Consider the following 25941-nt stretch of genomic DNA (forward strand, 5'->3'; position numbering starts at 1 on the left):
GACACCCAGCAAAAGGATCTGCATTGCTGCGATGTAGCCGAGAGCCGCCAGTGACTGCCCCTCTGGCAGGCGGGGGCTGCAGCGATGGCCCAGAATAAATCACATTTCGTGAGACATCAACCAGCCCCACGGCGGGTGGCCGGGGGGCACGAGGGACCCTGCCCCCCGCCCCCCCCGCACTGGGGTGCAGCACTGGGGGACCTGAGCCCACCCTTCCCTGCAGCTACGGCTCTCCCTGGGGGGCAACTCCCCCCAGCTGCTGAGAGGGATTGCGAGAGCCGTCAGGGTGGCTGCAGCAGGGACAGCCCGAGCTTTGTGGCTTCCTTGAAATGGCCAGGAGGAGGGGGAGGCTCTCGCAGGAGCGGGAGGGATGAAGCCAGAGCCGTGCCATGACATCAGCGCTGATGCAACACTCTGGAAGCACATCAATGCCTTCGCAGAGCCCAACAAATCAAAGCCAGCCCCCAAGTGCTCCTCACAGAGCCGGGCAAGAAGTGACCAAACAGCACGGCCTTCACTTGGAAGGCTCCTCCAGCTCCAGCTTTGCAATACTAATAAGTAATTTATAAGGATTAACCGGCAATTTTTTAAACTTTCCCTTTCATGCTGGGGATATTTTGCAACATAAGCACCGCCACCATATAACCAATGATTTAGCTGAGGGGTTTTATAGTCTGAAATGGCTTTAAAATTTGTTTGGAATTACCTTGAGTACATTTTAAACACTTAAATTGTCATCTTTGCATTTTGGACTATTCATGATGCACTATAGGATATTTTTTTTTTTACTCCATTAGATTGCAGAGTAACTCTTCCATTGTTTTACTAAGCCCTCCTGAAACAAGCCGACAGTATATCCAAAGCAGACTTTACTACATGAGCTAGTACAGATCCTGGGGGGGATGGATGGGTTGTTCAGCCGTCACTGTCACCGTCCATCGGCACGTACACACGGGGCTGTCTGTGGGGGCTGCTTCTCGCCTCACCCTGACCCAGGGCAAGGCAAGGCTGCGCCTGGCGCGGTGGGTACCACCAGTGTACCCTCCCCGCGGCTGCTGGGCTTGGGTCAGTGCCCGCAGCCGGGACATGGGACATGCAAAGTTTCCCTGCAGAGCTGAAACGTGGTGACTCTGAGCTCATATCCCCAGTGGAGAAACAGGAGTGAGCGTCCTGCACCCCGCTGCCATGGCCGGCCACAGAGAAACAGCTGTGAGCATCCTCCGTCCCACTGCAACCTCAGGAGTGTCTTTGAGATGTTCAGACAAACGGGGCTTTTACAAACACATTCCCAGGTGGGATTTCAGGCACATCCAGGGCTGGGAAGGCAAATACAGCCAGGGTTTACTTATGGGTCTCATTAAGGTTTGAGGATTATTTTGCGTTCTTTGCTGCCTTTCAAAAGCTGTTAGGTTTTACTGGGGGATCTGGCTCCCATCCTTCCACTGCGACACCTCACCTTAGCTTTTCTCCCTCTGCCTCCCGCGCTGTCCCCGGTCGCCGCGTGCTCCTGCCGGGGGACCCCGGGGGTCCCCGCTTCGCCCGGCTGGCTGCCAGGGGGTCCTGCGTGCTTTCATACCTGACAGGTCCTCGCCAAGGAGCCCCTAGAGGAGAAGCTGTAAAAATGTTTTATGTAGGAATAGGTTGGTTTCTGTGCAATAAAACCCAGAGCCATTGAAAAGCAAGCTCCTGTGTAATTACAAAGACAGAGGAGATCGCTTCCATATGTCTGAGTGGGTGTGAGGGGCCCCGAGCCCGCATCTGCTCTCTTTGTTCTGGTGGGGGGAAAAGGGAGAGAAAGAAAGAGAAAACAGAAGACAGAAAAGGCAACCTGGGGTCTGCTGGAGAAAATGACCTCTCGCTAAACCCTGGCCAGGGCTGTCCCGGCTCCCAGGATCAAGGCACGGCAACATCTGGCTGCGGCCGAAGGCACGCTTGATCAATAAATTGTGCTACCAGGCACAAAATCAGAGAGATCTGAGAGCCATTCATTAACGAGCTCGTTAAGTGATTGATATGCTTAATTTTCCTGTCAAATGTGGACTTCCCTTGTAAACATGTCAATTGAGAAAAGTTCAAGCTGGTCACTCGGATTTATGGCTGGAATAACATGTAGGTGGAAAAGAGCGACGCGTCCCCTGTGGCCCCTGTTGTTTCCCATTGCGCGGCGGGCCAACAGCCCAGGTGCTGCAGTGCCCTTCTTCTGCCTCCCTCCTCCTCCTCTCCTCCCTGCCCACAGCTGAGATAACAAAAACAGACCATCCCACTGGAAACACACCAGAACTTGGCCCCAGCAACAATTAGCCGATTAATTTGTTCACCTTGATAAAGTGGAAGCTTTTAGCTTTAGGGTGCCTTTGATGGGCGGGTGTGGAAACCCAACCCCCACCTTGCCTGAAATAGCTGTGTGTTTAACTTAGTGCAATATCCACGATGAGACTGGTTTAGCCAGGATATTTAATTTAATACCAGACCTATGATTAGACATTTTAGCCACTACAGCAAAGGCTGGCTGGGGTTTTTTTTAAAGTTCTGCCCTTTTTTCCTCCTCCCCCTAGCATCTCACCAGAAGTCCCAGGCCATGAACATCACTACAGGCTCCTGCAGGTGTACAACCTGCTGGGCTGGTACATTGGGACCCCCAAATGCACGGTCCCTGCCTGGCATGCTCTGCCCCCTGAGCCCACCCGCCCAGCTCCCTCGGGTACAGCCTGCTGAAAGCAAACAGCCAGCAAGAGACCTGGTGTCCGCCCCCCCCCTGAGGGAACAAGACCCTCAAAGTGCTCCAGGCTCAGGGAAGCCGGGCTCCATCTGCATCCCCTGGGTCTGGGACTTGGGTCACCAGAGCTGAGCCCAGCACGGGGTCACAGCTCTGTCCAGGGACCACCCCTACGGTGATGGATAAACACAGGCAACGCTGAAACATTTTGCTCAAAATATTTGCTTTTAGGCAAAACACCGGAAGTGTTTTATTTTGTAAGCACCGTGCAAAACGCTTTGGGCTTCTATGTGCTAAGACACAGAGGAGGAGGGAGAATGTGTGAAATCCAGGGGATGCCACCCAGTTTTGTTTCATCTGGGGGTACTTTTGGGGGCAGCACTGCCTGGTTGGGCAGCTCGAGGGCAGAGCAGCACAGACCGATGGGGAAGAGGAGCACGGGACATCACCCCCACCCTGCTGTCCTCTGCTTGCTCAAATCCTGCTCCAGGAGCCAGAAAATTAGCCTGGTTTGAGCAACCTCAAATGATTTCATCCCCCAGCCCTCCCCTCCCACTCTGCATGAGCACCAGTCCCTGCACTGCCCACCAGGAATGGTGGGGAAGGTACCACCGCTCCCGGGAATGGTGGGGAAGGTACCACCGCTCCTCCTGGGAATGGTGGGGAAGGTACCACCGCTCCTGGGAATGGTGGGGAAGGTACCACCGCTCCTCCTGGGAATGGTGGGGAAGGTACCACCGCTCCTGGGAATGGTGGGGAAGGTACCATGTTGCTCCTCCCGGCAGCGCGATGCCGGCGCAGGTGTGCACGGCCAGCACCTCTGCCCCGCCTTTCCCAGGGATCCCCTCCTGGGCCGGGCACAGCTATAAATAAGCTGTTTTGTGACTGATTCATTTTTATTTCTGTTAACTTTTATCATGAAATAGCAGTCATCGAATCGACACCTCGGTTCCCTTGAGCATATTCCCTCTGGTGTCATTTTTTGATAAATGCCAAGAACAGCCTAGCAGCAGGAGACCATTATCCTGTGACATGCTCCACTCTGCTCACATTATCTCTAAAATAACACGGATGCTCGCACAAATCCCCACAGCAGTTGTGACAGGGACCAGAGACAGACCCAGCCCGGCTTTGCCAGCGAAGCTCGGCCGCCTCCTGCTTTTCCCAGCCAGGGCCCATTCCAAAGCCGCCGGGCATCAGCGAGCAGTTTGGGCTGATGGCGGAAGCAGTCAGAAACTGGTAACTCCTTCCAGCGGAGGGGGAAAAATATTCAAAGTTTTTCGGTTTTGTATTTTCCACTTTATAATTTATTTCGGGCAGAATCCTGCTTCCTCAGGTACTGGAAGAGCCTGAAGCATCACAGGAGAAGATCAGAATCTCACTGCCAAAACCAGGACTTACACTTCTCCCAGGTTTTGGAGTAATCCCTCCTTCCATCTTCCTTGTTCTTTTCAGTGACACCTCAAAGACCCCATAAACTCAGGAACAAAGCGAAAGGAGGGAGGGGAACACCAAGACCAAACCCAGCACCGTCCAGGTTTCACCTAAGCCCCCAACTTCAGATCTCCTTTCTGTTCCTTAAAGAGAATCAGGAAAGTTGGAAATTTAGTTTACTATGGAAATGTAATTTCATGGGGGTGATGCGGGGATACTTTTTTTCATAGCAAAATCATCAAAAAGCCACTAGAGATTAGGCATCTGGGGTGAGCAGCAGAGAGTGAGCAGATCACAGCATTTCAGCCTCCTTTCATCCCCACTGATGCCACGGCCGGGGTGTCCCCGCACGGCTGGTGGCACAGCCAGCACAGCCCCTGCCGAGCGTCGGCACAGAAGCCCAGGCAGCGATCACCCTCCTGCTCAGCGCACCAGCCTGGCCAACACTTGTCTCGACGCGCGCAGGCTTCTGGGCACTCTCCGGGCACAAGAGTCCGATCCCATTCCCAGGGATTTGCCATCGTTTTGTGTCAACCTCACACTGTATCAGTATTTATTTTTGCTAATAGGACACAATTAAAGGGTAATTGTATCTGTACCTTTCATACCATGTCAGGCAAAATGAGCGCTGTTAGAAGGATGATACTAACGTGGCACGATAGGACAGTTAACGCGATGAAATGTTCAGATCATATTAATGTAAAAGAAGAAGGGAGGGAAAGCTTTGGTTTCTCTCACCCTTCTTGGGTGGCTCGCCGTGATGCCCGGGAGTCCGGGGCTCGGCACTGGAAGCTTTGCTGCTTCCAACCTGAGCCGGTGCCTCTGCAGAGCCCCGTGGGTGGCTGGGCTGGACAGGCCCAGGGCTGGGGCAGTCTCGGGTGCCAGAAGAGGAAAAAATACATCAACCACAAGTCCTACACCCACCTCCCTCTGGGTGCTGCCTCACATATCTCCGGCTGCTCCCCCTCGCTTTGCCCGGTCTCAGCATCTCTGACGCTCTGCACCCTCAGCAACCCTTTCCATCGAAAACTTTGAAGCATGGTGGCAAAACTTGGAGGAAATAATTAACAATTATTTCACAGGAGAAGGTTCCAGCTGGAGCAGTATCTGGTGGTTGAACATATATCTAACAAAGGCTTGTTATTTAAGCAATAACCCTTGAGAAATTGGTCGTTACCAGCATTAAACGACTCAGCCCATTGCCAAGGATGGTTAACGCTCTAATAAACTGGTCATTAACTGCAGTAACAATGAATTTCGAGGGGATTATTGCTATTATAAACCTTAATCAATGGTTTATAACAGCAATAATGTGGTCCTTTCTTTTAATGGTAAGTAGTGCGGCATGAGCAGCCTGCTTGGAAATATTTTCAGTCTGGCTGATAAGACAAAAGCAGGCGTTAAAAGCCCTTCAACTCCAAACACTTTTGGGGAGGAAAAAAGGCCCAGCGAGGTCTGCGGTGAGAGGTGGTGGGGTGCTCTGGCCTTTGCAGTCGGCGGCTGTGCCACGGGGGCCAGCGGGCTTGGCTGGCCCCGTGCCAGCAGTGGGCACCCACGCCGGCCGCCTGTCCGGCAAACATGCTTTGCCCCACTTAACTCTGACACTCGGCAGGACCTGAACTCATTGCATGTGTCCTCTGGTAAGGAGCAGCTTGGGGCAGAGATGCGGAGAGAGGCGGCTCCAGGGAAGAGGATGGGCAGGGGGAGTCAGCCAGCACTGGACGTGATGCACCCAGCCACGGATCCACCAGTTTCTGTGGACAGGGACTCCCTGGCATGCAGGGACCCCAGAGACCAGCAGCTGATGCCCTGAAAAATAAGATCCATCTCTACCTCCACACAAAGAACCACAAACGTTACTATGGGTCATAAATTACCCCATCTCTTGAAACACAACCGCTGCACAGTACTTGACACCACAACCTTCTGCTGCATCCCCACAGCCTGAAAATGTCACAGGTCCCTTTTCCCCCTCCTCCCCCTGCCACTGATTTGGAGACTCCTGTTATTGCCTTTTGTTTGCCATGTGAGGCAGATACGTTGTTTGTTTACAGTGTGAGAAAGCTGGGGAAAGGTTCACATTCAACCCGAGGTGTGCAAAGAGTCCAACTGAATTAAGGAGATGAGGAAGAAGCCAGTGGTGCTGGCAGAGAGCCCCAGACCTGGTGGATTTTCCAGGGGGCCAGGGGGAGCCACTGCCCCGACTCGGGGGGATGGGTGACCCCAGTACCCGGGACAAGGAGCACAGCGAGCACTTTCCTGTTTGGAGCACCCCTCTACAAAGGGATGAGAAAGCAGCTCTGTTGCACTCCCATCTTGTTTCGTGCCCTGTATCCCTTAAAAAATACTCTATGGCAATATAATAAGGTAACAACCTGGTACGAGTGTCATTCCAGGGTTTAGGAAGCATCATCCTCTTTCCGCGAGCGAGCGGAGCTAGACTGCAGCATGCTGTGTCGGTAACTGCCCGGTCTGCGCCTCCTTCCCCAGGCAGGCTTCAAAGAAATCCCTTGCTGGGCCGAAACTTGTCTCATCACCCTCATCCAGGGAATTATCTCCGCTTTGTGCCGAGCAGCCGGGGGCTCAGGCACCCTCGCTCTTGCTTCAAAGCCCTGGCAGATCCAGGGAGCTCCCGGCGGAGGGCAGGGGGATCTCCAGCAACTGGGGCTGCAAAGCCCCCAGCCAATGAGTGAGTTATAATTATGCTCTGACTTTAATGGAGATTTTCTCTCTTCTGTGCTTGTGATTTTTATGGCTCTTCAGAGCTGGTTCTCAAGCGCTGCTTTTATCTCTGCGCTTCCTCAGCTAAGCTGGTTGCAGCTGCAGGAGCAAGGCATCATTCTGTATTAGCCAGGGTGAAACCATGAGCAGTTTGAGGGCTCTGGCTGGTTTCGGCCAGGCTTCTGACTTCTTTTCCAACATGGTCCCACTCATCCCTCCTTTGGTCTGCTTGTCAGTGTCCCTCAGAGTGGAGGGGGTGGTTAGCGACTCTCCTCTCTGCACTTTTTTTCAGAAGAAGGCTGCAATGGAATAAATTGGAAAGTTTACTTCATGTAGCATGGAAATAAAAAAGCTCATTCAGAAAGTTAATGATTTATTTTATAGTTTCATTATCAGGGTCACATTACTCAATAGCATTTCAAACATGTCATTTGTACAAACTATGGTAATTAAAATTTATAACGTACTTCATCAGCGGCATATGAATCTTTTAGCCAGCACTCTGCTGTCATATAAACAGTGTAATTTCAGCTGCAATTCACCCTTTATTGGCTCTCATTTGTGATTTAACAGCCATCAATGACTGTGCTATAAAGAATAAATTAACCATCCGTAAACCTTATGATGACAGGGACAGTCAAACAGACTTAAACTGCCTCCACCAGACTCTGGTTAGCCAACAGAGATCAGACCCTGGAGGTGCTGGTGCGAAGGCGTGATTGCTCCCGTCACCAGTGTGCTGGGCACGACGCACGTCACCGCCAGGTCTGCGAGCGGCTGCCGAAACGGAGCTTTTTCTTGGCGCTGCCCGCAGGGCCCGGCCACAGGTCCCTCCCCTCCCACCAGCGGTCTCCTGCCTTCAAGGAGGGGGTTCAGCCACTGCCAACTTCAAAATCGTCTCGCCGCCCCCCGCGCCGCAGCACCGTCTGGGATGCATTCGCAAGATGCCTGCGCTGTCGCATCCCTGCACCTCCTGCTGCAACCCCGTGGTCCCTGCACCTTCCCTGGCTCCTGGCAGGTCAGCAGCCCCCAGGGCCCCCGGCTCCTCATCCAGCACGTGGGGGGGGCTGGGGGGAGAGCGGGACTCCGCTGGGAACTCCCCAGAGCCCAGCACCTCTGCTCCCATGGCTAAACCCTGCCTGCCTCCCACACAGGCAGACGGTGCCCACCCAGACCCCAGCGCCCCCACCTCCAGGGAGCTTTATGGACCCACGAGCAGATTTGCAATGAGCAATTTCTTAATCGGGGGCTCCTTGCAGCTGACAATTATCCAACAGCTTATTTGCGCCCATCTTTTGCAGAGGGAGCAATACGTTTTAATGGGATCCCTCCTATGCTTAGAGCTGACACTGTACAAAGCTAATAAATGATATGGATTGGATTTGTTACTGAGACATCTCCAAGGAGCCTGGGTCATACAGGCCAATAAAATTGGCCTCATAAATTTACCCTGACACGCAGGATTACTCCAGCATTGCTGAGGTCACCTTCTCACACTGATTTATTGCCAGCCCATGGGTTAATAATACTGTTTACGGGGTTGTTGTTTTCCCCTACACGTAGCAGATATTAATCAGCGCGTCTGTGCCTTTTTGGTGCTCTGGGGGTGGGTGCAGCGCGGGGGAGATGTGGGATGAGGACATGGTGGGGAGGGTGAGCCTGATTTATTTTCTAGGCAAGAGTTTTTGTGCTTAAAAAATCTTCTGAAAGACCTCTGCGGGAGGAGGTAAACTTTTCCTTCAGTGAGCCCCAACGGGGGCAGCACTGGAAGTGTTTTTGGCTGTTCCCATTTCTGGGCAGCATCTTTGGCGCTTTGTACTGCGCTTGTGCAGGTCCTGGGAACTTCTGATCCATGGGAGGGATGTTGATGTTCAGAAACCTGTATTTCCCACTTGATTCATTCCTCGGGGGAGCAAGCAGCAGCACAGGGTCCCCTCGAGCAGGGTGGGTGCAGCCAGGCCATTGCCTCTCCTAGATGGATGAGGAGGATGGAAACTGCCCCAGATGCAGAAGCAGAGGCAGCGATGGCACGAGCACAATGCGGCGAGGGTTTGCTGGGTGATGAAGAGGTGCCTTCATTTCAGGGTACTCCTCACCTGGGTGCCTGAGGCGTAAATTTAAGAGGCAGCCAGGTTGCAGAAAAGCCTGCAGACTCTTCCAAACCCTATGGAAGCTGCTGCAAAGAGTTGTGCTGGTTTCAGCGTGCTCAGGTGAAATGTTACTCAGCGAGTACTTGGTTTGCAGGATTTCACTGCCTTGCTGCCAAATACGTATTATTTGATGCCTCCAGGCAGGTACACACCAGGCCCCTGCACTGGTGCATGGCTGGAACAGCAGGAAGCATTGGGCCGAGCTCCCGCTCTCTTCGAGCGCAATGGCAGCACTTACAGCCAGGGCAGAGAGAAGCCAAGTGTCCTTTCCTTGCTGTGACAGCGCTTCAGCGAGCTACACAAATAAACAAGTCCTACAACTAACACAGCAGACTGTAAGCGTGTCAAGATTTCCCCTGGGACACTTCTGTCTTCAAATGCGGGAGGGATGGCTCCCTCCCCAGGGAGGGTCCCCCTTCTCTTGGTGACTTTCTCCCTTTGTCCTGGTAAAAAGCACTTTACAAAGCAGCTTCCACCTCCAGGATGCTGTCTGGGATGAATCCTGGCTTGAGAAGGGCCCCAGCACCATCCCCTGCGGCACTTTAGATCAACACTGGGATATGTACTGCTGAGACCGAGCGCGGGGAGACTCAGCCTGGCAGCACGAATGAGCTTTGCACGCTGGAGAAACTAAAATTTCTTTCACGATCAGGCCAGGCCAGTCTCTGCAACAGCACCTGACTGCTACAGATACCACACTGCCTGTGCTCCTCTTCTGTCCCACTGAATCCCTGCTTTGATGGCTTAAATAGAGCGCAGGTTTTACGAAGAACTCTGCAGGGGGGATTTCATCCCCATGGTGCACCTGCTCCACGAGAGGGTAAAACTTCCTCTTCCCAGGCTGCCAAGGGCAAGGACCTGCTCTTCCTTCTCCACAGAAGAGCTTCTGTGTGTCTAAATTCTTTTAGAAGGGAGGAGGGAAGAGAAAGGCAAGTTCCGTCAGCGAACCAGAGTGACCGGTGGTGTGCCGGAGCTGCCCGGCAGGAAGGCAGACACAAAACCGGAATGGGCGCTCCGGCAGCACTGAACGTTGTGCTGGAATTCAGATGGAGGTCAAAACCCACTGTAACCTCCCAGTGAAACATCACTGCCCATCTCCCCTCCATCACCTTGCCTGCCTGGAGCGGGAGGTGTTCAAATACAGCTCACGCCTCTGCGCAGCGGGGAACAGCCTCGAGCTGCAGCTGCCACGTGCTCCCGTGTGCTCCGTGACGCTGAGCCCTGGGGAATCCGGTGGTGGCTGGTACCCAGAGGATGCATGTGAGAGCACTACGGCCCCCCTGGGGACCAGCTCCGTCCCCTCGGGGAGGGATTACAGTGGATGCTGGATTGGCACATGCTTTGCAGAGCAGTGCTCCTGCTTGGGCACATGCCGCTTCAGCCCATTCGATTGCTACTGGGCTGGGCAGATGCCCGGCCCGCAGGCACAGGAATCCATCGCCTGTTGCAGCAACAATAAGAAAGCCTCGTGCCAAGCTGAGCTGTTGCTGCAGATGATGCTGAGGTAGAAATAAAGTGTAAGCAAAACCCAGAAACTTGGTCTTATTAGTCCCTCCCTTGCATCCTCCTATTTTGAAATCTGTGGGAAACGAGCTTCAAGGAAAAAAATTGTTGAGAACCCTGAGCAGGGAGAGCTGGGCGATAGTGAGAGGCAGAGAAAAGCGCAGTGGTACCTGAAATGAAACTGAGCGGCTTAAATTGCTTGGACTTACAAAAAGCAAACTCCAGGATATGAATTATGGAGTACTAATTCCCAGCCAGATTCAGCTCCACATTCAACGTCTTATTTCTATAGAAACTTGCCGGATGCAATACTGCTGCAGGACCAGGCTCCCTCGCCCAGCTCCCACTGAGCAGGCCTGGACTTAAACCAGCTCCTCGCAAATGAGCAGCTCATGGTGTTGCTCCCCAGGCACTGGTCGCACTCTCCCAGGATAGCCTGTGGCTCTGTTTCGCAGTGGGCTGTACCAGATGCCCAGATACTGCTTTTTCTTACAAAGTTACATGTCTGCATGCCACGCCAGCATGCCACAAGGATAAGCCTCTGTATTCCATGAAAAAACATGGAAAAACACAGCCTAGAGAGTCATGCCCTCTGCACCCCAGCTCGCTCTGTTGGCACTACTCATTTCCTCTGTTTGCCGGTGCCTAAAGCCCTGCAGCGAGAACCAGCAGGGCTGTGTGTCCATGGATGTCCCTCCGTACCTGCTCGGGTGATGTTTTCGGAATTCTTCTCTGTCCCTTTCCCCAGCTCAGAGAACGGCACCATGTGTTTACCATCCCGCAGCCAAGACCTGGGGCAGCCAGCCTCGCTCCTGCTGCTTCGTGTTATTTTCATTCTGCCATAATCGGAGGGGACAGGTGAGATGTGCTTCAAAACACTGTAATCATATTTTAAATGGAAATGAAATGTGTGAATTAAATGTAAATTACAGCAGAATGGAAGGACAATCACTATTAGTTAAGGTCTGACACCTATTTTTGCAGACCTTTCCTAAATGCCACAACTTGTTTCTCCGCACTTGTGACGAGGACTTGTAATTACGTGGCAGCTGCTCCTGCAGCCGGGCGGATGGTGGGTACCGAGGGGGGCCTGTGTATTTTAAATAGCTATGGACTGCTTGTTGGTTCTCTGAAATTATGAAGCAGCAATGATATTTTTATTTGGAAGCCATGAAAATAAAACTTGGTGTTTTCCCCCTGAAAAGGTGAGGCAGTAATACAAAAGGACGTTTTTATAGAGTCAATTTATTTAAGGGTTCCCCCATTTGCTTTTATATTGGAAAAATATGGGCCCTGCCAATGAGCTGAAATTTCTTCTTTATCTTTAATCCCTACCCCACCTCCTCCGAGCCACTGGCTATTCCCGCAGCCTCGCTGTACCTCGAAGCCTCCCAACAAAGTCTCACTTCATTTTTCACAGCGGGAAGCATCCGCAGGCCCTCGCCAGCCACAGTGCTGGGGTGTTCAGCATGGTGGCGTGTTCAGCATGGCACACGCCGACAGGCAGCGACAGCCCCTGCCCTGCGGATGCTGCACAGCAATGCGGCAGCCACCACGGCGTTATTATTTGGCAAGGAAAGGTGAGTCCCAGCGAGATCAGAAGTGACACTCTGGGTCTATGGCACAGCCAAGGGACAGCCTCCTTGCCCAGGAGAAGTTGACTACAATAATGAGACAACTTACGTGCAGTGAAAATGGTACATTGCAGGAAAACACAGTGCTGAACAGAGACTGGTGGCACGCCGCTCCTTGGGTGACATCTTTGTGATTCAGAGATTTCCTCCTGCGCCCGTTGTTCTGCCTGTCTCCCTGTAAAGATAAAACATTTACTGTTCTCATTATCACTGGGAACTTTTCATCTGGGAAAAAAAAGAGAATCCTTGTCCTGAGGAAGCCGAAAGCTAAGTGCTGATTTAATCTGTTATTAATACCTGGGGCTACTTGGCTAATTTTTTATTTTCCAAGCAGTGGACAGTAAATAGTCAACTGAAAACAGATAGCAGCGAGAGATACGAGCATCCCTTCTGCTCTGGGCACCTTGGGAAGACGAGGCAGGTGTGCGGAGGCCAAGGACTGTGCAGATGGTCCCTTTGCCCGGCGGGGGGAAGCAGCACGGCCCGAGGTGCCCGCTCCCCAGCCCTGGAGCTGGCAGCCCCAGCGGGGATGTGGCCACTGGCAGCACGTCCCAGCGGCCGGGTGGCCGAAGAACCACACTTCTTTCATTTCTCTGACTTCCCTTCCCTGTTTCAAAGCAGAAGGGTATTTGGGCTTAACTTCTTGCAATATCGCAGTGGGGGAAACCTATCATCACGTGGTGGGATAATCACAACATTTAATTCTGGTTTCAATAGTTCTTACAGAGATATATATATATATATATATATATATGTAGTACATTGAAACAAAATGCTTTTTGAAATGGAAAAAACCCTATGCCATTTAATTCATAAAAGGTCAAACTGAAATGCTCTGGCCTTATCGAAATGATTTTCTCCTTTGATTTTTCTTTCCAAATGCAATTTCATCAAAATCAGTGCATTTCCGCAAATGTTTCACCTTTGGCGAAATGGCATCTTCTGACAGAGAAGTGTTTTGCAGGGAAATTTCTGCCCGGCTCTTGCCAGGAGCGAGCCACCTGCTCTGGCTGGAAGGGAGGAGCGAGGGGTCCTGGCGGCGCCCAGCACCAGCTCCTGCAGCGCAGAAGGCTCCGGGCAGGGCGCTCCGAACGGGATTGTTGCAGCCGGAGATGGGGTGCTGGGAGACCCGCACAAGGGCTCTCCCCACTGCCCGCACGCTGCCAAGGGCAGGCGGAGGGTCTCACCAAAGCTCAGCCCCAGCCTGAGCAAGGCGCCGGATTGGGCCCCATGGCACGGGTGGCTGGCACTGCCAGAACAGCCATTTATTTTCAGCCGGCCCTGATGGGGATGTGTTGAAGGGGGAAATGTCTCTCATTCCTAAAAGGTGATTCACTGCCCTGGCCCCGTGCTGAATGCTCCCTCCTCCTGGAGCCAGAGTGCTGGGAGGATCCAGAGCCTTCCTTCCTATTTTTACAAAGCTTGCAGCATTGTCAGAAAGGAAAGGGTACCATCTGGTTAGCCCTTGTTTACTGCACACCCTGCCAGTTTGAGCTTATTAATCATATTTACCCAAGTATCTTAATTACTCCCTGTCTAGCGACTTGCCTTGCACTCAGCTGTTGACCCGCTCCCCTCCCCTCTCCCTCTCTCTTTTTTTTCTCCTTCTTTTTAATTCCTTTCTATCATTAATCACAGGAGCAGCGTGGGCAGAGGAATCCGTGGCTCGGCTTTCACTGGCGGCAGTGTTGCTTTCACAGCCGACGGGCTGGAGTTCACCGCCGCCTCCTGCCAAACTTCACACTGCATCCGCCGAGGTCAGAGGAGGGCGAGCGGGCAGCGAGGGCAGCGCAGGCAGCATGGGCGGTGCAGGCAGCACGGGGGTCAGCCCCGACCCTGCCCACCACTGCCCTGTCTGGCTGGGCGCAGGGGACTGGGGGCTGCGGGGCTGGGGCTGGCTGTGCCCGGGTGTGAGCTTGCGCGAGGAGACACCATTAAAGATGGTAATTTGTTGATCCAGGCTCTCCCGGCGCTCCAGTGTGAGAGTGGCACCGTTTTCTTTACGACCTCATAAAGTCACAGCCGAGAGGCCGATTTGGAAAACAAACTGCCTCAGGTTGACAGATAATTAGATACAGGGGACATATTATACACCTTTGCATATAAATGCGCTCTGAAGCACGTTGGTTCATCAGAAGTTTAGGCTACAGGAGAAGCAAGTACTCCCGGCACATCAGGATATATGTGCTGGTGCAGCCTTCAGATGACGGCTCCATTTTATGGCCCTTTCATCTCCTGTTCGCCGGTGCTGCGAACACGGTTGCGCTTTGGAGGCAAACTGCCTTGGTTTGGTTTGGTTTGGTTTGGTTTTGGTTTGTTTGCTTTGCTTTGGGGATTTTTTACCCCAGCAACCTTCTGAGCTTCCTTCTTCCCATGAGATAGGGCTCGCATTTTGCATCGTGGATATTATGCTCCTGTGCTTGCAGCAGGGAGGAGTGGCTGAGTGGGGATTCATTACTATTATTACTATTTTGGTGTTACTATATCATGTCCAAACCTCACTCTTCCTGAGAGCGAGCCCGCTGAGAACAGCAGAGCAATTCTGAAATGACACGGTCCTTGTATTTATATGGCAATTCAGCATCCTGCTCTCCCAGCCCCCAAACCACGAGGCTTCACATATTAAAACAAAACAAAACAGTTGGGTTTCTTTTTATGCACTTTAAGATTTAAGGTGTCATCCAGCCTTGTCAGGCTCTCAGGGTTTGCTTTTCCAAGTGAAAGCCAAGATCCCCATACCACCATGGTTCCTGCTGGGGGTATTTTCAGAGGATAATCCCAATTTGCAGGATTTGACCAAACTGTGCATGCATAGCTATGTACCCTTCTGCTCACCTTTTAGTGGTTTCCTCTCCCTTGGAATCAGACCCGCATTTCAGTAAGATAACCCCTCTTTCCCAGCTCCCCCGACATATCTCTCTATTTTGGGGGCGAGGCAGAAAATGCCAATTAAATGGCCATATTCCCAAGGAAAGCTTCACTATCAGTCCTTCTCCCCTCGAAAGGGAAAATAAAAATGTGTGTGGGAAAGATAAAGTTGTCAGAAAAGGAAAGGGAGAAAAACCCCCAACCCTAAACCCCCAGCAGCCCCCATGCAAGGAGGTGGTATAGATAGAGTTGCTGTCACTTTGATGAATTAGATCTTTTGTTAATTAGGATACATTGATTTAAGGGTTGTCCAACCAGACAGACCTCTTTCCTTTCCCTTCCTTTTCAAATTACAGCCCAGGGTGGCGGCAGAGCATCTGCCTCCCTGCCTCTCATCGCCTCCTTCCCCGAAGATCATGTTCCTACTTTCACATCAGGAAGGAACCTGGGCAAAGCTGCCCAAGTGATGCGGCAGAGCCGGCAGCATCACGGCTTCAACGCGCCTCCGGTGGGGAAAGCGCTGGAGAGCTGAGTGCGCCGCTGGGTGTTTCTGGCACGTCTGACATCGGCACCCGCTTCACCCAAGGCGCAACCTAAACCAGTGCTGTTAACAGCCCCGTGGGGATGCTGGGGGTCGGGCTGGAGGAGCTGCGGTGCCATCCAGCTCCTACCGCGCTGGGCGCAGCTGGCACTGGGCACGCGCAGACCAAGATACTTTCACCCACTGCCTGGGGCAAACAGCCCAGGGAGGCTTCTGCAGGGAAAGCCGAGGTCAGGGCTCCAAAACCAGCCCAGCAGCTGCAGCTGAGGCCACCCCTCCCAGCGCACGTGGGCCCTGTGGAAGCCGCGCACAGACCAGCAAGACTTGCCCAGGTTGCATGGGAGCATGGCCCTGTGTGCCTTGCCCGCACGTCCCGGCAGGCTGCTGCAGGACCCTGGGCGCTGCTGGTGTTTCCGGCTACCTCACAGCTGCCCCGGCTCCATCCTGCTGGGCAGCGGCAAGTTGAAAGCGTTGGCTTTCTAACGGGACCCCTCTGAGCAAGGGAGGATTCACCCCTGCTTGGCCACCCCCTCCCTTTGGCCTTTGCAAACTGGTGCCCCCGTTACTCGTGGCTCTGGTGAGATGGGGCTTTACGGTATTTGCATCGGCAACGGCCCCTGCTCCTTCCCCTGGTCCCCGCAGAGACCTCCAGGCTTTGCAGGTTTCCTCACTGCCTCTTGTCGTCACTTGAGCACCAGCGAGTCCGAGGGAGAGAGGGGAGAAAAAGTGCTGTGCTGTGTGGATTATTGTGTGTTTGTCATCTGGAATGGTATAAGCTGTAGGTACAGCATCTCCCAGCGGTGATTTATGGCCCCTGTCAGGCAGCACCAGCGCTTTGTCTGCTGTAGCGTGGAGGATGAATGCAGTGCTGTCAGCCCGGGCAGGGCAGTCTTTCTCTCGCTCTGCTCCGCACACTCGCTCCCCATTTCACGCCACTGAACATAAACAATCTTTTGTAAACCTGACAGTCACACTTGCTTCTTTGGAAACATAAAGCAGGAATGTATGACTCGGCTTTCATTACCCAATTTCCTAGGCTGTGCAGAAAGCTCTCCAGGAAGACGGGAAGGGGAGACCCCAGAGGACCAGAGAGATCCCCAAAAAGATGAGAGGGAAGGGATGCACCTACGTGGCACATATATGCCAACACCGGCCACGGACACATGTGCTTACACACACACGCTGCATCGCGATTCACGCACCTATTTCCCGCTGCGGTTTTGACACAGAAATGTGCCCTTCACAGACAGAGCTGCACTGCGCTCCTGGAGCAATGCACATTCCCTACCTCAATTGTTGCCATATATCTTCCTCCCTCAAGCAGAAAATCTAATAGCAGCGTAACACTGGGATTGCAGCCTGCTCGGTAACGGGCTCTCACGTGCCCACCAGAGGTGACGGAAAGTCTAACAAAAACTAATGCACTTTTATTACTATTAATAGTAATTGTAATAATCCTGTATGCGGACAGTGCCCAAAGCACTCTGTTCAGTCTCCGCTTTTCCCAAAGCTGGAAGAGGGTGTCGAGGTGCTGAAGGGGGTGGAAAGGCCGGGGAAGAGGCAGCACCCCCAGCACCATCGGGCACCTGGCTCCTGCCTGCACCTTACCCCAGGGAGGACCAAGGCGACTTGAGGGTGCAGCAAAGGCGGTGGGTGAGCCAGGCCCTAAGCGTGGGGCACGCTGCTCTGAACTAACGGCGCGGGTGTAAGAAACCCTGGGAACGGAGCACTTAGAGTGGGGATAAATGGACCATCTTATCTGAAGCGCTAATGGGGATATACGCACTCATGCTCCGCTTGCGGAGCGCAGGAACCCGCCCCGCTGTTATGGCTAGTGGTGAAATTTTGCCACTGGCTTAAAGCATCATGAATTTAGAACCTGCCAAGGGGCAGAATAAATGCTGTTGATCTCGTGGCTGCTATAAGAGGCGTGAGGAGTAGGTTCCATCTTGGTCCTGCTGCGATTTACTGCTCCAGCTCTGAACGAGAGCGTGGCTCTCACACTGGCGGCAGACAAGGCCAGGCGGGCTTGTCCCTCTGTCCGTGGGGACACCAAGGTGCACCTTGCTCATTGCACAGGGCTTGGCCAGTCTCTGAAGGGACGTGAGAGGGGACAGGCCCTTTTCACGAGCAGTCATCAGCCCTTTGGCAGGGGCCTCGGCCATTGCTTCAGGCTGGAACTGGATGCAGGAGGTGAAGCCCAGAACCCGCTCCCAGAGAAATTGTCCTCATGTCCCCTCCTGCAGTGGGAGCGAGCACTTTCTCTCATGTTTCTGGAAATAAAAGGAAGAAAAATGCATGACTGCGTTTTGGCTGCCCGGCACACCAGTGTGAAGAGCTGCAGGTAGCTAGCGGGAAACCAGAGAGCTCGCAGCACCGCAGGACCTGCCAGAGGGCAATCACGGCTCAGCTCCAACCTTCCTGACGTTACTTTCCCATGTGGGGGCTAAAGCTAGCGGCTCCTCTTTAAGGTGGCAGGAAGCCGGGATGAAAAGCAAAGAGAGAAAAGCTCCAGCTCCTGTGCGTCCTCCCGGCTCCCGCTGCCCACAGCAAAGCTACTAGATCTGCTCAGCCCTGGGGCTGCCCCAGCAGCTGCCAGTGTCTCGCCAGCTCCGGGCCACGCCGTGCCAGCCCGCTGCCTTGCCATGTTTTACAAGAACAGCTGCAGCCTTGCTGGGAACATTTCTTCACTGACACGCTCCTTCCGTTCCTGGCTTTGGCGCTCCGCTCTGTCCTCTCAAATCCTTCCCTGTGACTTTGTGATCAGGGATGCTGGGCGGGGGGGAGAGGCGGAGGAGGGAAATAGCTTGCAAATAGTTTGCTGTTTTCTTTTCCAGATGGTTTGTTTTGGAAGTTCCTCTGGGTAAGCCCGAGTGCTGTGTCTTGAACATCTGCTGAGGAGGAGCCCGCTTGGTATAACTGCGCAGGGGCTGCTGGAAGGGCACGTTCTGGGAGGGTCTCAAGCCTTCCAGCACACCTTAGCCTGGTGGCAAAGGTCGTCTTTGCGTCCTGAGGTTGCAAGAGGGCACGCAGGCTCCCTGTGCCCTGGCTTGTACCCTCCGCTCTGTTAAAGTCCACACTTTGGGTGTGATTTGCAATGTGTTTCAGTGTGTGCCAAGGACACCCAGAGCTTAGGGAAACACACCCTTTGTAAAAAATTTGCATACACCCAAATAAGCAAGCAGGCTGTTGTCTTATACTGTGGCCTTTTTGATGTCTTTAAAAACAATTATTTGTACTTGTGAGTACAACCAAATTTTAGTGACAGTGCTGCCTTCTTGCTTTCGGCTGCTGAGGGAGAGGATCTATTAAAGGCTGGGATGGCTGAGGCTGACCATGCTGGAGGCCTGCGGGAACCACAGAAAATATGAGTAACCAGTTCACGGGATCAGTGACAGGAAAGGAAACTTTCCTGGCAGGTTGCTATTTCAGTCCGTCGGTTCAGGGGTGACTCGTTGTTGCCACGACCTCATGGACAGTCTCTGTGTCTAAGCGCTGCTGTGTTCGCCGGGCGCTTCCTGTGGGAGGGACCAAACCGGCCGGGCGGATCCAAGCCAGAAGTGACACCGAACCAGTCATTCACAAGTAGGAACAACTGCGACAACAAATGATATATAAAAGAAAGGAAAAAAATGGTGGTGCAGCCTGTCCGATGCTCTGAGCGGTGCTTGGTACCTGGCTGGAGAGCCGGGCGAGCTGCAAGCTCGGGGCCGGCAGTCGGGCTGTCGGTGCGGCTCGTGGGTGTCCCCGTAGGAGCCTTGGCACCAACTTGTGTCCTGCTGCGAAACCGGGAGCAAGTCCCAAGACATGCTTTAGCATCGCTGCGATCCTCCCTCAAAAATCTACAGTATTCTTCAGCAACGGTCCCAAAACACCTCCCAGAAAGCTCCTCCCTTGGGGTAACCCCATCCTGGATGTGCACATGGGTACCGCTATAAGCACATACATACATACATACAGGTCTGCTTTGAACGTGAAGGACAAGCAACACTGAGGCCCCTTGTAGCGCTTTGCAGGGAGAGACGCATCAGCTACCAACGTGGGCTGGACATTCTTCTTTCCAGCTCTGACCCAAGGATTTTAACGAGAGGCACCTTCTCCAGCCAGCAACTCCGCGATTACCATGGAGAGAGCAGAATTCGACAGCCATGCCAACCGACAGGGCATCTCCTACACTTCACACAGGATTTTAATTTTAATGAACCGTCAGCAGTTGCAAGGTTACAATTTTAAATCCATTTCACCCTCCTCTCATCATACCCTAATCATCAATAGCGCCGGCTCTAGAGGTGTGTTTAATTGGAAGTTCGTTTGCAGCTTCCATCAATTTGCTTTTCTATCCCCTACGAACAACCTGTAATTTTACTTAAGAACAAAACCAGAAATTTAACGGAAAACAAGCTGTTTGTAGAGAAATGGTAACTGGGTGACCAGTTCGGAGGGCAGTGTAGTAAATAACAATTTGATTATGTTGTTGTCTGATGTATTTTTATAACAAAATAACAGGTTGTTCTACGACAACTTCTGAAAAAAAATGCCTGATCCTTCTGGTGACAAGTGCAGCTGGGAACGGAGGGTCCCAGCCCCCCCAGCCCCCTCCGGCACGCTCCTGGTGCTTTGCAGAAATCTTAAGAGGAAAAATACACATTGGGGGAAAGAACAATCAAGCAAATTATTTTATCCTTTTCACATACTTGGATGCCCTTTCTCCTTCCCAGAGACAAGAGAGAGACCAGACAGGATCTGGTAGAGCCAAGGGAAGGGTAGAGAACGGAAAGGGGTTCCCCTGAAGTAACTAAGCTGATGCGCTGTCCTGGGCGGACAGACACACGGACCCACGGACAGATAAATGCACCGTGGTCATGCACCAGTGCTTGGCTCTAATGCTCGGCTTGCTCAGTGCAAGCGCTGGACCAAACCGTCTATCTCCAGAGCCCAGGAGACCACCCAGGCCAGGGCTGCTGCCCCTGCCCGAGAGCAGGGCCCAGCCCCCCGCGGTGAATCCGCCTGCCCAAGGTCATACAGGAGGCACAAGGGACGTACCACAGGGCCCTCCTGCAGCCACAGCACCGCCTGCCACTCTGCCAGCCTTCAGCTCTCTGCTCTGTTTACCATTGAGCTCGTCCTCTAAATTTTTGCTGAAGACACCCCAACCCACACTCGGGTGAGGAGGGCTGTGTGCAGCTGGAGCGACACCTCTGCCACTGAATTCCCAGCCGGTGCTTTGTCACGGAGCCAGGTCGCTGCTGCCTCTGCATAACACCGTGTCGTGTCCTGCAGCTCCAAGGGGAGCAAAGACTCGGACGCGTTCCACCGGGGCGGCGAGGGATCGCGCTGCCCGTGCCTCCTCCTGCGGGGGGACGGGTCTGATTTCCCCTTCTACAACAAGCAGCTTCCTGCAGCCAGGGGCTGCGTCTCCTACCCAACCATGCCTCTCAGTTAACTGCACCGTCTACTGAGCTGTAACGTTATTTCCCTCTGCTAAAGGATCCCTCTTCCGTTGTGCCTGTCCCAGCTGGCACTGTTCCTCCCCATCCCACAGGAGGGGAGTGCACTTATTTCCACGGGGAGAAATGATTATTTTTTCCTGCAGCTGCACTTGCTATACGCAGGAATTATGGGTCTTTCCACACCTGTGAAAGAAACATTATCCTCAGCCTTCAAGGGTGAAGCATCTTATATTTAGTTGGACTAAATAATGATTCTTCTCTATCTTTCATATCAGGATTTAAGAGCACCCTGGAGCTACAAAGTTTATTAGAACCCATAAGAAGAACTGTACCATAAACAGGACAACCGTGGCCATAAACCTGCACCTTGAAGTTGTAACAAATCCTGGGATGTTGAAGTAGGACACGGTCTTGTCTCAGTCAGCAGAAAGGAAAAGAAAAAAAGGAAAGAAAAAGAAGAAATGCAAACTTAAGCAGAAAAGAGGCCTGGAAATATAGAGGAGAAGAAAGGGAAAAATAATAATAATAAAGAAAAGCATGCTGGTTGCATAGCCCTCTCAGCAGGAGCCCTGGGATAGGTGCCCACATGATAAAATGCAACTCAGATTAATGGGGAGAGAGAGAAAGGGGAGCCTGAAGGAGGAGAGGGAAGGCCAGGTGGAAGGAAGGAGGTGCTGGGGGGGTTTATGAGACACTTACGCAGGGAGGGCCACTCGTGGCCGTGGCGGTGGGCTGCTCATGTGGCCGGGCTTGCCAAGGCAGCAGCGGCAGCAGGCGAATGGTCAGAGCCATCCCTCCCGTCGCCTGCGGCCGGACCCAGGGCCACCAGCGCCAGTGAAGGGCTGGAGGGGATAAAATCCTGGAGAACTGTGAGGGGGTGGGGGGATGCCCCTGAGCATCAGCCTGCCCTGTGGGGGCAGGACGTGGCGTGAAACGGAGCAGAGACCCTCGTCCTCTCTGCGGGAACGTCACCTGGTTGCCCTGTGCCTCTTCTCTGTTGGCCTTCAACTCTCTCTAACTCTCCTACTTTATTTTAGTATCACTTATTTAGCTTGCATTTTCTTCTGCTGGTAGCCAAATTTTTTTCAGCACCTCAGCCTCCCAGCTCTCCCTGTTTCCCCCCCTCATCCACACCAAAGGGGGCTGCAGTGGTTTGGTTTGTACATTTTCTGCCTTCTGCAGCCATCGCAGGCACGTGGTTCAGAGTTGCCGACGAACTTCTGGGACTGCGGGCAATTTGGGTCAGGATCTGAGCCGCCCTCCCATGCGCTACAGAGGCTGCAGAAGCCGGAGAGAACCCTGTCCCTCCCCTCCAGCCTTCACTCTTTTGTCACATCGGGTTATTTTTGCTGCTGTTGAATAGATTAAATGACAGAGGGGTTTTTTTTTAAGTAATTGAGTTTTATTTTGGAGAGGGAAAAATGGAGAGCTAAGTGGGAAAAGGAGGGAGATAGGAATAAACCACACATCTTTTTATATAGGATCCACAGTTAATTCTTAATTAGAACTGACAGATGCTTCTCCCATAATCCTATTCCCAACATGTTCTGTTTGCTTTGTTTGGCGCTGCATGATACATGGTGGCATCGTAATGACCTTTCGCAACTGCTCCTGGAAGTGTTATTGGCACTCCAATGATTTATTGCATGTTCCAGTTGATTACTGGGCCATTTGTCAACATTTTTTTTTCGCTCTCCATAAACCTGTCTCCTGTGTCACAGACATTCGCTAGCATGAAAATTTAAACAAATACAGTGTGCGGCTTGTAGTCAGCATCTGACTTTCACTCCAGGCTTCCAGCACAAATTCATCCTGGCCTCGGCAAGTGTTTAAACTTTGCAGCGCGCAGCCGGCGGAGACGTCGGGACATGGGGCGCTGCTTTCCAAGCCTTGTTTTCGAGAGCTGTCTCTGGGTGATCCATGCTAGTTGCTTGATGGTTTATTGGCATTTTGGTACCGCTTATGGGAACGGGGGAAAATCAGTACTGGAATTAAACACCAAAATAATTACCCTGACAACGAGTGCCTGAGGACAGCCTGTGTTCTCCCCTCCATGGCTGCTGCGGGGCGAGCGCAGCAGAGGTGCAGTGTGAGGAGCAGGATGAGGGCTGGGGGCATACTGTGAAGCACAGAGCAGAATGCGGCCCCGCAGCACGACCGGTCTGGCAAAGGACCGGCCTTTTGGGGCAATTACCAAGCAGACACCACTGAATGCACTAATGCTTTTCTGAGCAGACGGACCTGGGATCAGGGGAGAGCCCATGTTAGAGTGCCCAAAATTCTGAGGACAAACCCGCAATTATTCAGAGGCCTGGGAAGGACCAGCTTTTCTCGCGCCTGTGAAGTCCCAGCCCCCCTGGGCACCCTGAGATGGATGCCATAAATGGAAGCATCCAGAATCACCTGCCTGATTTAAAAATCTTGGCCCATAAGTAAACTGGATATAGTGGCTGTTACAGTGGCCTGGAGCATCTGCACTGCATTTCGAGGAAGCTTTTCCAGGCACTCGTATAAATCACCACTCTGCTGCAGTAAAGGAAAGGTATTGTTTCACTGCTGTGACATCAATGCAGGCCACATAAATAATTTTTTATTAAGTGTGCAGTGCCCTGTAAAAATACACACACAATCTGAGGATACTGCAGAGCGAATGCAGAAGCACGGCCAGCTTTAAATAGTCTTTTCCGTACAGAAGAGGCTGGGATGAGAAAGGAAACTCGCTGGGGTGGGGAGAGGGGTGGCTGGGTCTTTTTCCAATTCCAGCTCAGATCGGCATGTAATGTATGGCTTAATTTCCTCTCAAATTAGACACTTGATAAAAAAAGTTATTATATCTGTCAAGTTGCCAGTGCTTTTTATGAGTGTGATAAACTAAGAACCACTGCTTTACAAACCTTGATAGGATGTTTCAGTACCTGGAAAACAATTTTATTGCAGCCTGGACTACTAACAAATTGCAAATACTGATTAAGCCATAAAGTTACAACAACATTAAAAAATAATGAGAGGTTATTGCACAAGGGGAAGGCTCTTAAGCAGCGGATGCAGCCGCCAGATTTCCATTGTGCACGGTAACAGGCCGACCTGCAAAGTGCATTTCTCCAGCAGAGCTTTCCCACCCGCTCCCCTGTGGAGGTGCCTGGGAAGCCAGGCTGGGTGCGGGGCAGGTGCCAGGGACGGGCGAAGGAGAGACCGGCAGTTCCTTCCCTCTGCAGCCGTGCAGGGACCCCTGCTAAAAATGAGAATATCTGTGTTTTTCTAACCAGGGAGATCTGAAGTCAGAGCTTTGCACAGAGACACCTTTGCCAGGGCAGAGGTCCCTTGTGGAGCAAAGGCAGGCTCTGCAGATCCTGCTGGAGTGGGCTCCTCCAAACGCAGGGCAAGCCAGGTCCTCCTGGGTGCCTGACCTCCCACCTCCAGGGAGGAGAGGAGCCTGCTGGGCTCCCCCAGAGACAGCAGCTGAGCAGCACCCAGGGCCGCTGGGGGCTGTGAAGGGCCTGGACAGCATCCCTGAATGGCTGCACCCACACGTGCCAGCACGCCGACACTCAAGTGTCAAAGTGACTCCACCCAAGTCAGCTTTGAGCAGGAGTTGAGTACCTGAATATCGAGAGACCTGCGCCCTAGACCTCCCCGTGCCTCAGTTTCCCAGCTATAACATTAACATGACAATGCTACCTCACAGTCAGGACAGCATGAGGACAGGCGAAGGCTGTGCCAAGGGCTTGGGTCTGTCTAGACCCCACCAGATCTGTGCTGGCGGCTGGACCGAGGCACTGACCTTCCCAGTTGGAACTGAAGCGTGAGGGCAGGGGATAACTGGTGTGAGGGCATGGGATAACTGGTGTGAGAGCATGCGATAACTGAAGTTACTGACCGTGCCTGAGCGCTAGTAATGCTCATCGGCACTCGGGTAGAGGGAAACCCCAACTGCAGACCCCCCCCAACACACCCGGTTGCCCCCACCCTGCCTGCTGCTGCCTCTGACCCCCCACCGCACAGCTCTGCAAACACCAGCGTGTTTGAACACGGCTTTAATAATCATTGTTTGGACAGAGACTAGACTGCTAAAACCTCCTGGGGAGCCGGAGAGAAATTCCTTCTGGGAAGCTCCGCGAGCATTCGGGCGCTGTGCAAGGTGTTTAGCAGGCAAAGCACAGGCTGTGTTCCCGTTGGGCTATCAAAGGCCATCGCACCTCGGGGAGATGCAGGGATAAAGTACATGAAAAGCCTCCCCCAGGCCGTGGCAGCAAACAGAATGAGATCTGGCATCAAGACAAAAAGATCATCCTCCCAGTTTTACTGGGCACCTCCTGGAGGCGAGGTCAGAGGCGGGGGATCGATGACCTGCGCCCTGGTCCGCAGGATAACACTGGCACGGTCAGAGCGTGCAGCGATGGGAACATCACCTCGTCCACTCCTGCGGAGCAGCCGCGTGTAACGGCACCATGAGAGGCCATTTCGGTGCCTAACGCCACCCCGAGCAGAAATGCAATCGCTGCCATTTTAGGGACAAGGAGCTTTACCCGACTCTTTAGAGGATTTAACCCGATTTCATTTTACCCCACGCAGTTTTAATGATGGCAAGCGGCTGCGCAGCCCACACCGGTGGCTTCCTTGGGCCCCACCGCTGCTGAAACTGGGAGACTGCATCTCCTCACACCACCTGTCTCATTTTACAATCCTGTGCACAAGCTCCTCGTGCCCTTGCAGTAATTGAAGTAGCCCAAATTGCAGAAGGAACTTCAAAGATAAAAGTCAGAAAAATAGACGCCTATGAAATCTGTTAAGTACTTTGGGGTCTGTGTGGATGAAGGGTAATGCACGCATCTGTGAGTTTCTGTTAGGATTTCTTTAGCCTCGCACTCTCTGGTGACCGGAGCTGGCCAAACTCTTCAGTGAGCAATTTATCTGATTAATTTAA

The 25941-nt window shown here is 52.8% G+C and overlaps 1 long non-coding RNA gene across 1 annotated transcript in view; it reads right to left on the reverse strand.

Annotated features, from left to right (window-relative positions):
• Positions 1-232: 232 nt before the first annotated feature.
• The window catches only part of LOC129785803 (uncharacterized), a 142029-nt gene continuing 116320 nt past the window's right edge, over positions 233-25941 (reverse strand). The window contains exons 4-7 of the long non-coding RNA XR_008750051.1: positions 12208-12333; positions 11227-11402; positions 6526-7170; positions 233-1613 (exon numbers count right to left, since the gene is read on the reverse strand). This is a non-coding gene — a long non-coding RNA (uncharacterized LOC129785803). The remainder of the gene's footprint in view (positions 1614-6525; positions 7171-11226; positions 11403-12207; positions 12334-25941) is intronic.

The sequence above is a fragment of the Falco peregrinus genome, chromosome 17, assembly GCF_023634155.1.
Source record: "Falco peregrinus isolate bFalPer1 chromosome 17, bFalPer1.pri, whole genome shotgun sequence".
In the NCBI taxonomy this organism is placed as follows: domain Eukaryota; kingdom Metazoa; phylum Chordata; class Aves; order Falconiformes; family Falconidae; genus Falco; species Falco peregrinus.